General features: G+C 32.2%; 1 pseudogene; it reads left to right on the plus strand.

Annotated features, from left to right (window-relative positions):
- The first annotated feature begins 6,418 nt into the window (after positions 1–6,418).
- LOC145050175 (pentatricopeptide repeat-containing protein At1g10270 pseudogene) lies at positions 6,419–8,161 on the plus strand (annotated as a pseudogene).
- Positions 8,162–10,905: the final 2,744 nt, after the last annotated feature.

The following is a 10,905-nucleotide window of genomic DNA, read 5'->3' on the forward strand; positions in this document are numbered from 1 at the left end:
TTTAGTAAATAGCATCGTGCTATTTCACCTTTTTGGTTTTGTTGAAATTTTAAAAGAAACTTCAAAGTACAATATTTTGTTATCCATAATAATAATGTACTTCCATTTTCTTACAATAATAGCAACATACTTGGTTTCAATATGTTTCACTCTTTTTACCTATATCAACAATGTACTTTATTTTTTTATTCAATATAGTAATACACTTGCATGTCCTTATTAATTATGCCAACCATGTTCCATATTATTTATCTATCCTAATAAATATCAATTTTTTTTTTCTTACATGTCACTCTCATTCATTTTGCCACATGTCATTATATGGTTATTCTAAATTAGTTTTTTTTCCCACATGTTATTTTTTAATTTTTTTAGTTTATTAAATTCCACATAATATTTAAATATAATAATTACAATAAAGGTAATAATAAATGCATATCAGTTTCACTAATTGATTTTAATTTCAAATTTTATAAATTAAAACATCATTAGTTCCTTTGTTTATTTATCTAAATTATTTGTTTAAATTTAAAGAGAAAAAAAACATTTTAATTTTAATAATTCAATATTTTTTATTTATTTTTTTATAAATTCAAACTTTTCAAATGTTTAGAATTTCATATTTAATTTTTATATTAAATGAACGTCTTATACCTACTTTTTTGAATATTAACCATGATGAAATCAAGATACAACACTTTTGAAAATTTTATACCGTTAGAAGATTTTACATTAATCCTTTTAAATGCCCAAACCACCCTCATCAAGGCCCTTGTAACTTACCTAGTACATACAAGAAAAAGCTAAAATAATAAGATAACATAAAAGGAATATCAATTTATTCTTCTATAATATTAATTCAAATCACATTCCAAAAAAAAAAAAAATTCAAATCAAGTGAACTGTGGTGACTTGCTAAAGCATGTGTGGAAGATGTGATGAGTAACTTAGTGACTTATGTTCAAATCTTGACATTAGTTATCCTTATAAACATGAATGTTCAACTGCAATGACTCGTGGACATGAAACATAATCGACCCAAGGGGTGGACGAGATGGGCCGCCAGGCCATCAATTGAGACGAGGGCAACAAATTTTATAAAGTTGTTATGAGTATATTTTGTTTGGGCCAAATTTTAGATCCACACTAGAAGTGCAATCCAAATAGAATGGATTCAGGGAGAGTCGACCATAAAGGATGAAAAGCGAATGCGACAATTGGAATTTAGAGTCACCTTAAAGACAACACGTCTTTAATGTAAACAACAGAAGCCGAGGAAATGAAGAGAAGTCGAGGAGACAAGGAGACAAAGAAATGTGGCATAAAATCTGGTTGTATAGGAGTGGTGCTAAAAAACAAACACTTTTGTCCTCGATCTTTCTTTGATTCCTTTTTTTTTCTTTCCAGATTCCGACCAACACCACCCACCATTGTCCATCGCCTTTTAAAGATGACAACCTGTTAGCAAAAATATTTGAATCTTTCTCTGATTCTTCATGTTTTGGTCCAAGATCTTTTTATGATTCTTCATGTTAATTGGCCACGATTGGAGATTTCACAAAAAATAATAAAACAAAATAAAAATTTCAAGAAAAAATATCCTTAATGCGACTGCGAGAAGGCTGTTCCTGCTACATTTTGCTGGGGAAGAAAGAAGGAATTGAGTCCTTTCACATTATCACGGAAAAAGGGGATTGCCTATTAGTCAATTTTGACTGGAAAAAGACCCAGAACCCATACCCTCTCATTCACTTACTATAGGCCAAGGAGCATAGATTCATCTTACTTTTTATAAATGGAAAACTAAAATCTTTTAGCTGGATTGTGCTTTCAGCCTTTCAGTATAAATTAAGTTTTGCATATCCTCCCTTCTTTAATCTGATCATTTCTTAGTCACAGGTAATTTATGCTTCTTTCATGCCAATAAGTGAATGAAAAAAGGTTTACTGCAATTCCATGTTGAATTGGGAAATCCGATTATACACTACTAATACACTTTACAAAATGTCTCATCATTGTTGTCTTAGAGCATCACCCTCCAATGGAGACTTATTTTAAAAGTTTTTTTAATTGATTCATCTTCATTTAACACTATTAGCTCCAATGGAAACTTATTTTAAAGCTTTTTCTATGGGAAAATGCAACAAATGCACTACAAAGTTTCTAGGTTTGGTCGATTCAGTCCCTAAAATTTTTGTCGGGCTTTATGAGTCTCTAAACTAGGATACAACCTGCTCATTTGTCTCTGTCAACCTGTAATAGCCGGTTCACTATGTGACAATGACCATTTAGACAAAAAAATCACATTGTGTCCCTATAAAGCCAAAAAAGATAAGTTCGTAGATTATCTTGCCAATTGCATCAACAAATACCATATTGAAACCAATGCAAATTTTCTTTTACAACCCCAAGTATCTCGCCAATTCCGGTGATGCATCTTCCATAAAGTACCATTGTTTTTCTTTCCTCATTACATGTTTTAATGGCATAATGATCATGCATAAATCAAGTATTCACACAACTACGAATAGTGTAATGGAACATCAAATGTTTCATCCTATTACAAGATACAAGTATTAACCGAGTAATAACCACAGTTAACCAGCTTTCATGCCATTATCATGATCAATATGATTCATAGTGTATTAACCAAAGTAAACAAAATAAAAAAATTGCAATTTTTGAGCCTCCAAAAGAATATCAAAGTCTACAACTATTAACTAAATCACGCTAAAATTTTACAGAGGATTAGTAGACAAGGGAATCGTGGAATTGATGAGTATTGTACGATTTCTGTGTGTCACAGACAAAAGAGAGCAAACTTGCAACCATTACCAAGATCTAACACAATGTAATTTTGGGCGACATGAATTGATGAAGGAGAGAGGGAGATCTCATCGCAAAAGGGGTGACTGGGTGAGATCGGTGATGAGATTTGCAGGGATGACGATGATGATGGCCATGGTATCGATGGAATTGACGAAGCGGACATGGAAATATTGTTGTGCATGGAAGACGATGATGATGGTTGGGTCGGTGATGATGGAGTATAGGGAAGCTGGGACATAGGGATGGATGGTGTATTGTTTATGTGAGGAAGGTGGAACAAGGGTGGTATTGGGTGGAGATGAAGGTGAGATTGCATTTGATCCCCAAACTTATTTTTTTGGCTTTATATGGGCACAATGTAAGTTTTTTTGGTCTAAATGGCCACTGTCGTACGGTGAACCGACTATTACAGGTTGACAGAGACTAAAAGAGCAGGTCGTATCCTAGTTTAGGGACCCATTAAGTCCGACAAAAACTTTAGGGACTGAATCGACCAACCTTAGAAACTTTGTAGGGCATTTGTGTCATTTTCCGTTTTTTTTTTCAATTGATTCGTAACTTATTTTCATTTAACAGTATTAGAGTAGATTGCTTTTTATGTATTTATATTGATCACTCAATATATATTGAGTGGTCAATATAGTATAAAACTTAAAACATCTAACATTTTCTATTTTTGACATATTTTATTTTTACCCCCTTAATTGTATTTTAGTTTTAAATATTTTTCATTTATTTAACTATTTAATAATTTCTATCATAGTTTTTCATTTATTAAATGTTTTTATATTAATTTCTAATGATAACCTTAATTTAAAATATTTCATATTAAAGTATAATATATTTAAAGACTACTAATTAAATGAGGAGGTTTTATGAACATTTTAGATAAATGAAAATCAATAATTTAAATTTATAAGAAAAAAACTATTATAAAAGCTTAACAATCGCACACACCACATGAATTCCACTTTTGAGAAATCACCCTAAAATGTTATTGAGACAATTATTTTCATTTGAGATGCATGGATAATATTTTTGGAATACCGTTTTATTTAAATTAAAAATGAAAATTTTGGATCATATTTTTGGGACGTTACAATATGACAAAAATATTAAATGAAAGAGTAGGTTAACCATTGAAGATGCTTTTATTTTTGAGCTTATTACTGTTTGCTTTAAGTTATTTATTAGTTATTACTATTGGAGCTAATTGCTTTTTTATATTGATCACTCAATAATATTGAGTGATGAATATATTTTCATCTTTAGTATGTTACCCCTTATTTTCTAATCATATTTCGTTTTACCCCTTAATTACCTTTTGACTTTAAATATTTTTAATTTACTAATTAATTATTTCTATCAAATATTTAATGACATATTAAGAAATCTAAACTTATAACGATTATATAATATTTCCAATTTTTTTATAACTATGACATTAATTTTTTAATATTTTACGTTTATAAAATAAAGAACCAATATACATTTATTTTTATTTTTGTGTGTTTGTGACATTCAACGTTTATAAAATATGACGTGTGTTTAAAAAATGACTAATTAAACGGAGTAAATTTTATGGACTATTTTAAATAGACAGTGATAGATTATTGGAAGAGGTTAACCAGTGGAGAAGTAATTTAATTATAGCTTAAAACTAATAGAATGATGAAGTGTCGATAATTTTAAGTCATAATATAGGTTAACAATTGGAGATTCTAGGTGGAGGAAGTCATTTCCTCTAAATCTATTTAACCCACTGTCACATTAGCTGCATATCAACTTTTCTTTCTCTTCTATCTTTTATATTTTTCACCCAACAACACATGAAAAACTTATTTTTTCCAACCCACTCAATTTTTTTTTATATTAAAATAAACACAAACAAAAAAAATTATACAAAACTAATTTACATAATATTAAAACATACAAATAATTTAGAGACTAGGGAATTAAAAACATAAAAAAATTGTTTTGGTACAAGTGTTGATACATAAAAAAACAAATGATTAATGCAAGAGTTGAAGTTGATATAATTAGGTTAGTGAAACCGATAATTTAACCCACTCAACCCACAAATGTGAACCCACTAAGTAAGGTATCATACCTTGGAGGTACCGCTCATACGCGAGGTGGGAGTTATTCCCTCCCAACTTACAAAACTCACTGCTACATCATCTTTTTTTCTCCTATCTTATCTAACCCACAGCATATGAAAACTATATCTTTAAATACATGATACAAGAGAAAAATATTAGAAAGAGAGAGAGAAAGAGTAGGTAAATGGAACCAAATAAACAACCTACCACTCCTAACCCTCCAACACACTTAAGAGGGAGTGGTACCTTGGAGGTACCACTGGTGTCTCTTCTCCATTTACCACGACTTCCTCTTTTCTTAGAGATAAACCTCAAAAACAAAAATTAATATAATTTTCATTGATTTTAGCTAAATAACCTATTCAACAGAGAACAAATTTAATATTTTTTTTCTATGTACAACTTTAACTAAATTTGAGTACATGGTTATGAAATAACTGCAAGACAGATTGTATGGTCTGAATGGTTTAAAGCCAATAAAAGATTGCCATCTAATAGTTTTTTTAGGGTGATAAAACATGTTGATCTTGGATTATAGACTATAGTATCATCATTGGTGACACTTATATTATAGAGGCCCATTAAGATTTGTGTCCTTCAGACATGTAATTTGATATAAAAGTGAAAAACTACAACCATATGAACATTTTGGTAAGAACTTAGGAATTGTTCTAGGCTTAGAACTAGAAAAAGTTTGAGTCCTAAATCATACTAAATGTACTATATATTATTCATATTTGTAGACTACTATTACCCAATTATATTGTTTTAAAAGAGTTTTTGTGAACTAAAAATTTGTATAGGATTGAAACAAATGAAGGGGCATAATTAACCATCTTCTCCGGGACATAAAAAACTAATGGACCGGTCCTACAGAAAAAGATTAGTCTGTACACAAAAACTGACTATGAACTCTTATTAAAGAAGTTCCTTTTTAAGAAAAAATCAATAGTATGAAAGAAAGTGAATTAAAACTCGATATTGTAAATATATTATTTATCATGATTTTTACTATGTATAAAATAAATGCATTTTCACTTTTTAAAAAAATCTAACAAACTGCAAAACAAGATATGTGTAATAACTAATAACCAGTTAAAAATGACAATAATAAGAAAACAAATTAAAGTTCGTACAAAATTCATTATATTTTGTATGTTTTTTAATCTTTTAAAACATTGTTTGAAAGAGTATAAATACAAAAACTATCTAAATCTTGTTTAATGAACCACAAATACACAAAAGGATAAAACTCTTATGACATTAGCCCATTGTTTCTTGGTAGAAAATGAATTTAAATATTTAGCTTCATTCATAGAGGGTTTAGGGGTGTTTGTGTAATTTTGTAATTTTCTTTTTAAACATTGTTCCCCATTATGAGTACGTAGAATGATAGAATCTGTTATAGAAGATGAAGACAAATATTTAATAGCTTCACGAGAGGGTTTAACTAGGGTTCTTCCAAATTTCCCATCCACACTCCAACCATGACGGTGGCTCGATTAATCCTTCGCTCCCTCCGCCGTCCTGCATCTCTCCGCACCACCACTACCACCAGCATAACCGCGACCATAAACCCTCAATCTCTACCACTCCAGTCTCAAACAACAAACCTTAACATCTTAATCCCTCTTAGAACCTTCGTCCTTTCTTCCGCCGTAGAACAACTCGACCCTATTAAACCTGATTCTTTAACTGATCTCGATCATGGACCTCGACTCAGTCTCCACAACCGCGTCCAATCGCTAATCCGAGCCGGTGATCTCGACAACGCCTCTGTTGTTGCTCGACACTCACTTCTTTTCAGCATACGTCCCACCGTTTTCACCTGCAACGAAATCATCGCCTCAATGTATCGTGCGAAGCGGTATTTAGACGCCATAGTTCATTTCACCTACTTTTTCAAGCAATCGAACATAGTTCCTAATGTTGTTTCCTACAATTTCTTGATTGTATCCCACTGTGAAAATGGAGAAGTTGATAAAGCCCTACAAGTCTACCAACACATTAAGGATAATGCTCCCTTTACTCCCTCTCAAGTTACTTTTCGTTATTTAACCAAGGGTCTGATTGATGCTGGGCGTATTGATGAAGCAGTGAGCTTACTATGGACAATGATTTGGGATGGCAAAGGGGCTGACTCTCATGTCTTCAACAACATCATATCTGGATATCTGAATTTGGATAATCTGGAAAAAGCCAATGAATTCTTTGATGAACTTAAATTCAGTTGCAGGGTTTATGATGGTATCATCAATGCAACCTTCATGGAGTGGTTCTTCAGTAAAGGTAAACCAAAAGAAGCCATGGAGTCTTACAAGTCTTTGTTAGATAAAAAATTCAAAATGGTTCCTGCTACATGTAATAAGCTATTAGAGGTTCTTCTCAAGTGGGAAAAGAAACCAGAGGCCGAAGCTTTGTTCAATAGCATGTTAGATACACACAACCCACCTGTTTTCCCAGCAGTAAATTCTGATACTTTCAATATCATGGTGAATGAATGTTTCAAAATGGGGAAAGGGTCAGAAGCTTATAGTGTTTTCAAAAAGGTTGGTAAATCACCAAAGTCAAAGAAGCCTTTAATTGACATGGATAGAGAGAGGTACACTGATAATGGCATTATTGATAGTGTTTTCAAGAAGATTGTTCACGCACCAATGGCTAAGTCTTTTTCAATGGATACAATGGGTTATAGTAATATCATAATGAGGTACTGTGAGAATGACATGATAGATGATGCAGAAAAAATGTACGTGGAAATGCGTATGAAGTATTTATCACCTGATGTCAATATCTACAAGACTTTGATTGATGCTTATTTTAATGCTGGAAGAATTGATAAAGCTATTGAGAAGTACACGATGATGGTGGATGATGGTTTGAGAGTGATTCCTACTAATGCTAACAAATGGTTCTCTAATATGATTGAGAATGGAAAGATTTTGGAGTGTGAGCCAATTTTGAGTAAAATGGGTAAAAGAGACCCGAAACCAGATATTGTGATAAGAGCATGTTGTGGAGCTTTATGTTATGAGAGGGCTTTGTTTTTGTTGCAACAAATGGTTGATTATGATGTTGGGATTGCCCCTATTCTTGGGGAGTATGTTTTAGAGGTGTTTGGTAAGATGGGGCGACAAAATGAGATTTATTTGCTTCTAAATGCAAAATGCTCTGGTTATAAAGAAAATATGTCGCCTTTTAATGCACAAGAATATGGTGGTGAAACCTGAATAGTTATAGATTGTAGAATGAATATTGAACCTCAAATTGTGAATGGGTACGGACAGAGGCATCGGTTTTTTTTTCTTCTTTTGTTAGGACATAAAATTGAAGATTATAATGGTACATTATTATGAAAAAAAATTATTGCATGGTTGATCACACAAAACATGCTCTTACTATCTTTAAAAGATATTGCAGATTTTTTTTTCCTCCCTAAATGACAATTACAAAGAATAGAGGGGACATTATCCTTAAGTAGAACCATGAAACCATAATCAAAGTCTAGGTGGCAATTTTAACCTAGTTATCAAAAGTTAATGATCAACTTTGGTTATATTTTTCCTGCAACAGATCTATGATATGAAACTACAACTTGGGTCATATAGTCTTCAGTAGAAAATACCAACAATTTTCCTAGGCCTGGTAATCGTGTCGTGTTTGGGATGACGGATCAAAATATACCAACCCAAACACGACCCATTTAATTATACAGATCATGGGTTGGCGGGTCACAGGTAGGCGGGTTTGGAACATAAACCCATATATGACCCGTCAACCCAATTATTTATACGGGTTCATAGGTTGACAGGTTCGTGGGTCGGATTTGGGTTCATGTATTCGTGAGTCAGATTCCATAAGTAAAATTGATAATTAAACATTAATAAATTCTTGATGCAAACATATCCGAATTTTAGAAACTTAAGTCTTACACATCCAAAACATTCATGGAAACATGTTCAAACTAAAACATTAATACAAACATAGATAAATTCAATCGTAGGCATCGATGTCGTTCGATAATGATTCAATCGTTCATGCCACCGTTCTTGTGAGATACTAAGATTATTCAGGGCAAACGCTAAACGTGTTACAATGCAAATTAGCAGATGGTTATCTACAAGTCAAATGGTCAATGATATTGTGTATCTTATCCTACTATATAGTGTAAACTGTATAGTGTATAATACTTAATACATTTACAAAATATATAATTTATTTATTAAAATTTTAAACGGGTTGGAGGGTCAATCCGTATATTTTTTGAGAAACTCATATATGATCTGTTTAATAAACGGGTTGACAAGTTGGCTGGTTGAAAAACTCAACCCAAACCCGTTTATTTCGTGTCGTGTCGTGAATTGTCAAGGCTAAATTTTCCGGATGAAAACTCAGTCCAATTCCTGTTGGGAAAATTAGGGTTTGCGGTGGAGATTTGGATACCAGCTTGGATCGTGATATCATTTTCCGAACTGATATTTCTACCCTATGAGTTACAAGAAATTCAGCCTAGGATAATCCAAGCGGACACCTACGTTTCTAGGCACAGAAAACGTAAGCTATTATGCTAAAAGGTTCTGTGAATGTGTGATGAAAAACGAGAGCTAAAAACGTCCGTCTTCTGGAAATGAAGAGTTGTTTATATACTAAACACGATTAGGGCTCCATTAGGGTTGGGCCGTCATTACTTGCTTAGGAAGCAAGTAATATTAATCCAGATTAGGGTTACCAAAAATTAACGAGTTTCGTTAGTTTTACCATAATCACCATCAATAAATTGAATTTTCCATTATCCAGCCAGGGGCTCTGCCCCTTGGACCCCGCTAGGGGCGCTGCCCCTAGACCCCGCCAAAGGGGCGCTGCCCCCGGACCCCCGACTAGTCGTCGAAACGGTTTCTGATTCGATCTTATACATGCGTGCACTCCGCACAAACCCGTACATATATTAGAGTACAAATCATGAAACCCCTTAGCTCACATGTTAGTTCCAGTTACTTAAAATGACATGGTGACACTAAAATCACCAACAATTCCTTCGAAATCAATAAACACTATAACTAATTTCCTTTTTGCAACAAAAATATGTACTCTCCAGAGAAAAGGAATACAACATCATATTCCTTCCTTGTCTAAATAACGGACGCTAAGCAGACAACACCACGAGGGAAGCATGTATTGGAGCAATATAGTATTTATCACTTTGTTGAGTAGTTGGTGTTTTGCTAACAAGGGGTTAGTGTCTTTTCATAGGAAAAATTGTCTTTGTATTTTTTAACCATTACAACTTTTTTCATAAAGAAATGAAAACTTTTGTATTTTTGAACCATTACAACTTTTTAATAAAGAAATGAAAACTTTGATGAGTTTATTAGTTCAAATTCAAATTCCATTAAAAAATTTCAAATATGATTTGTAGAGAATTCTAAAAGGTTGTATTTTTAAACCAATAAAAGAAATGATAACTTTGATGAGTTTATTAGTTTAAATTCAAATTCCATTCAAAATTTCCAAAAATGATTTGTAAGGAATTCTAAAAGGCGGCTAGTGTTTAGAGGATTTTGGTGGGAAAATTGTATTTATAAATATTTTTGAACCATTGCAACTTTTTGTGAAGAGTTATAATTGTTGAATTTGAGTTCTTTAAATATGTCATTTGACTTGATTTTATGATCATTCACTTTTTTAAGTTTTCAATTTCATCAAAAATGCATTATTTCATGTTCATGAGTGAGAATTGTAGGATTGTTGCTGGCATTAGTGGGTGATGAAAACTTCGGTGAGTTTATTAGTTTAGATTCCCTTTAAAATTTTTAATTTTTTTTTGTAGGGAATGCTAAATAAAAAGGCTAGTTTCTATGGTTTTTTGGTAGGATAAAACATTTTTACAAGTATTTTCGAACCATTGCAACTTTTCATGAATAGTTGTAACTACTGTAATTTGAATTTTATAAATATGTTGCTTGACTTGATTATC

The sequence above is a fragment of the Lactuca serriola genome, chromosome 5, assembly GCF_051521515.1.
Source record: "Lactuca serriola cultivar US96UC23 chromosome 5, Lser_US96UC23_V15, whole genome shotgun sequence".
NCBI classification, from domain to species: Eukaryota; Viridiplantae; Streptophyta; class Magnoliopsida; order Asterales; family Asteraceae; genus Lactuca; species Lactuca serriola.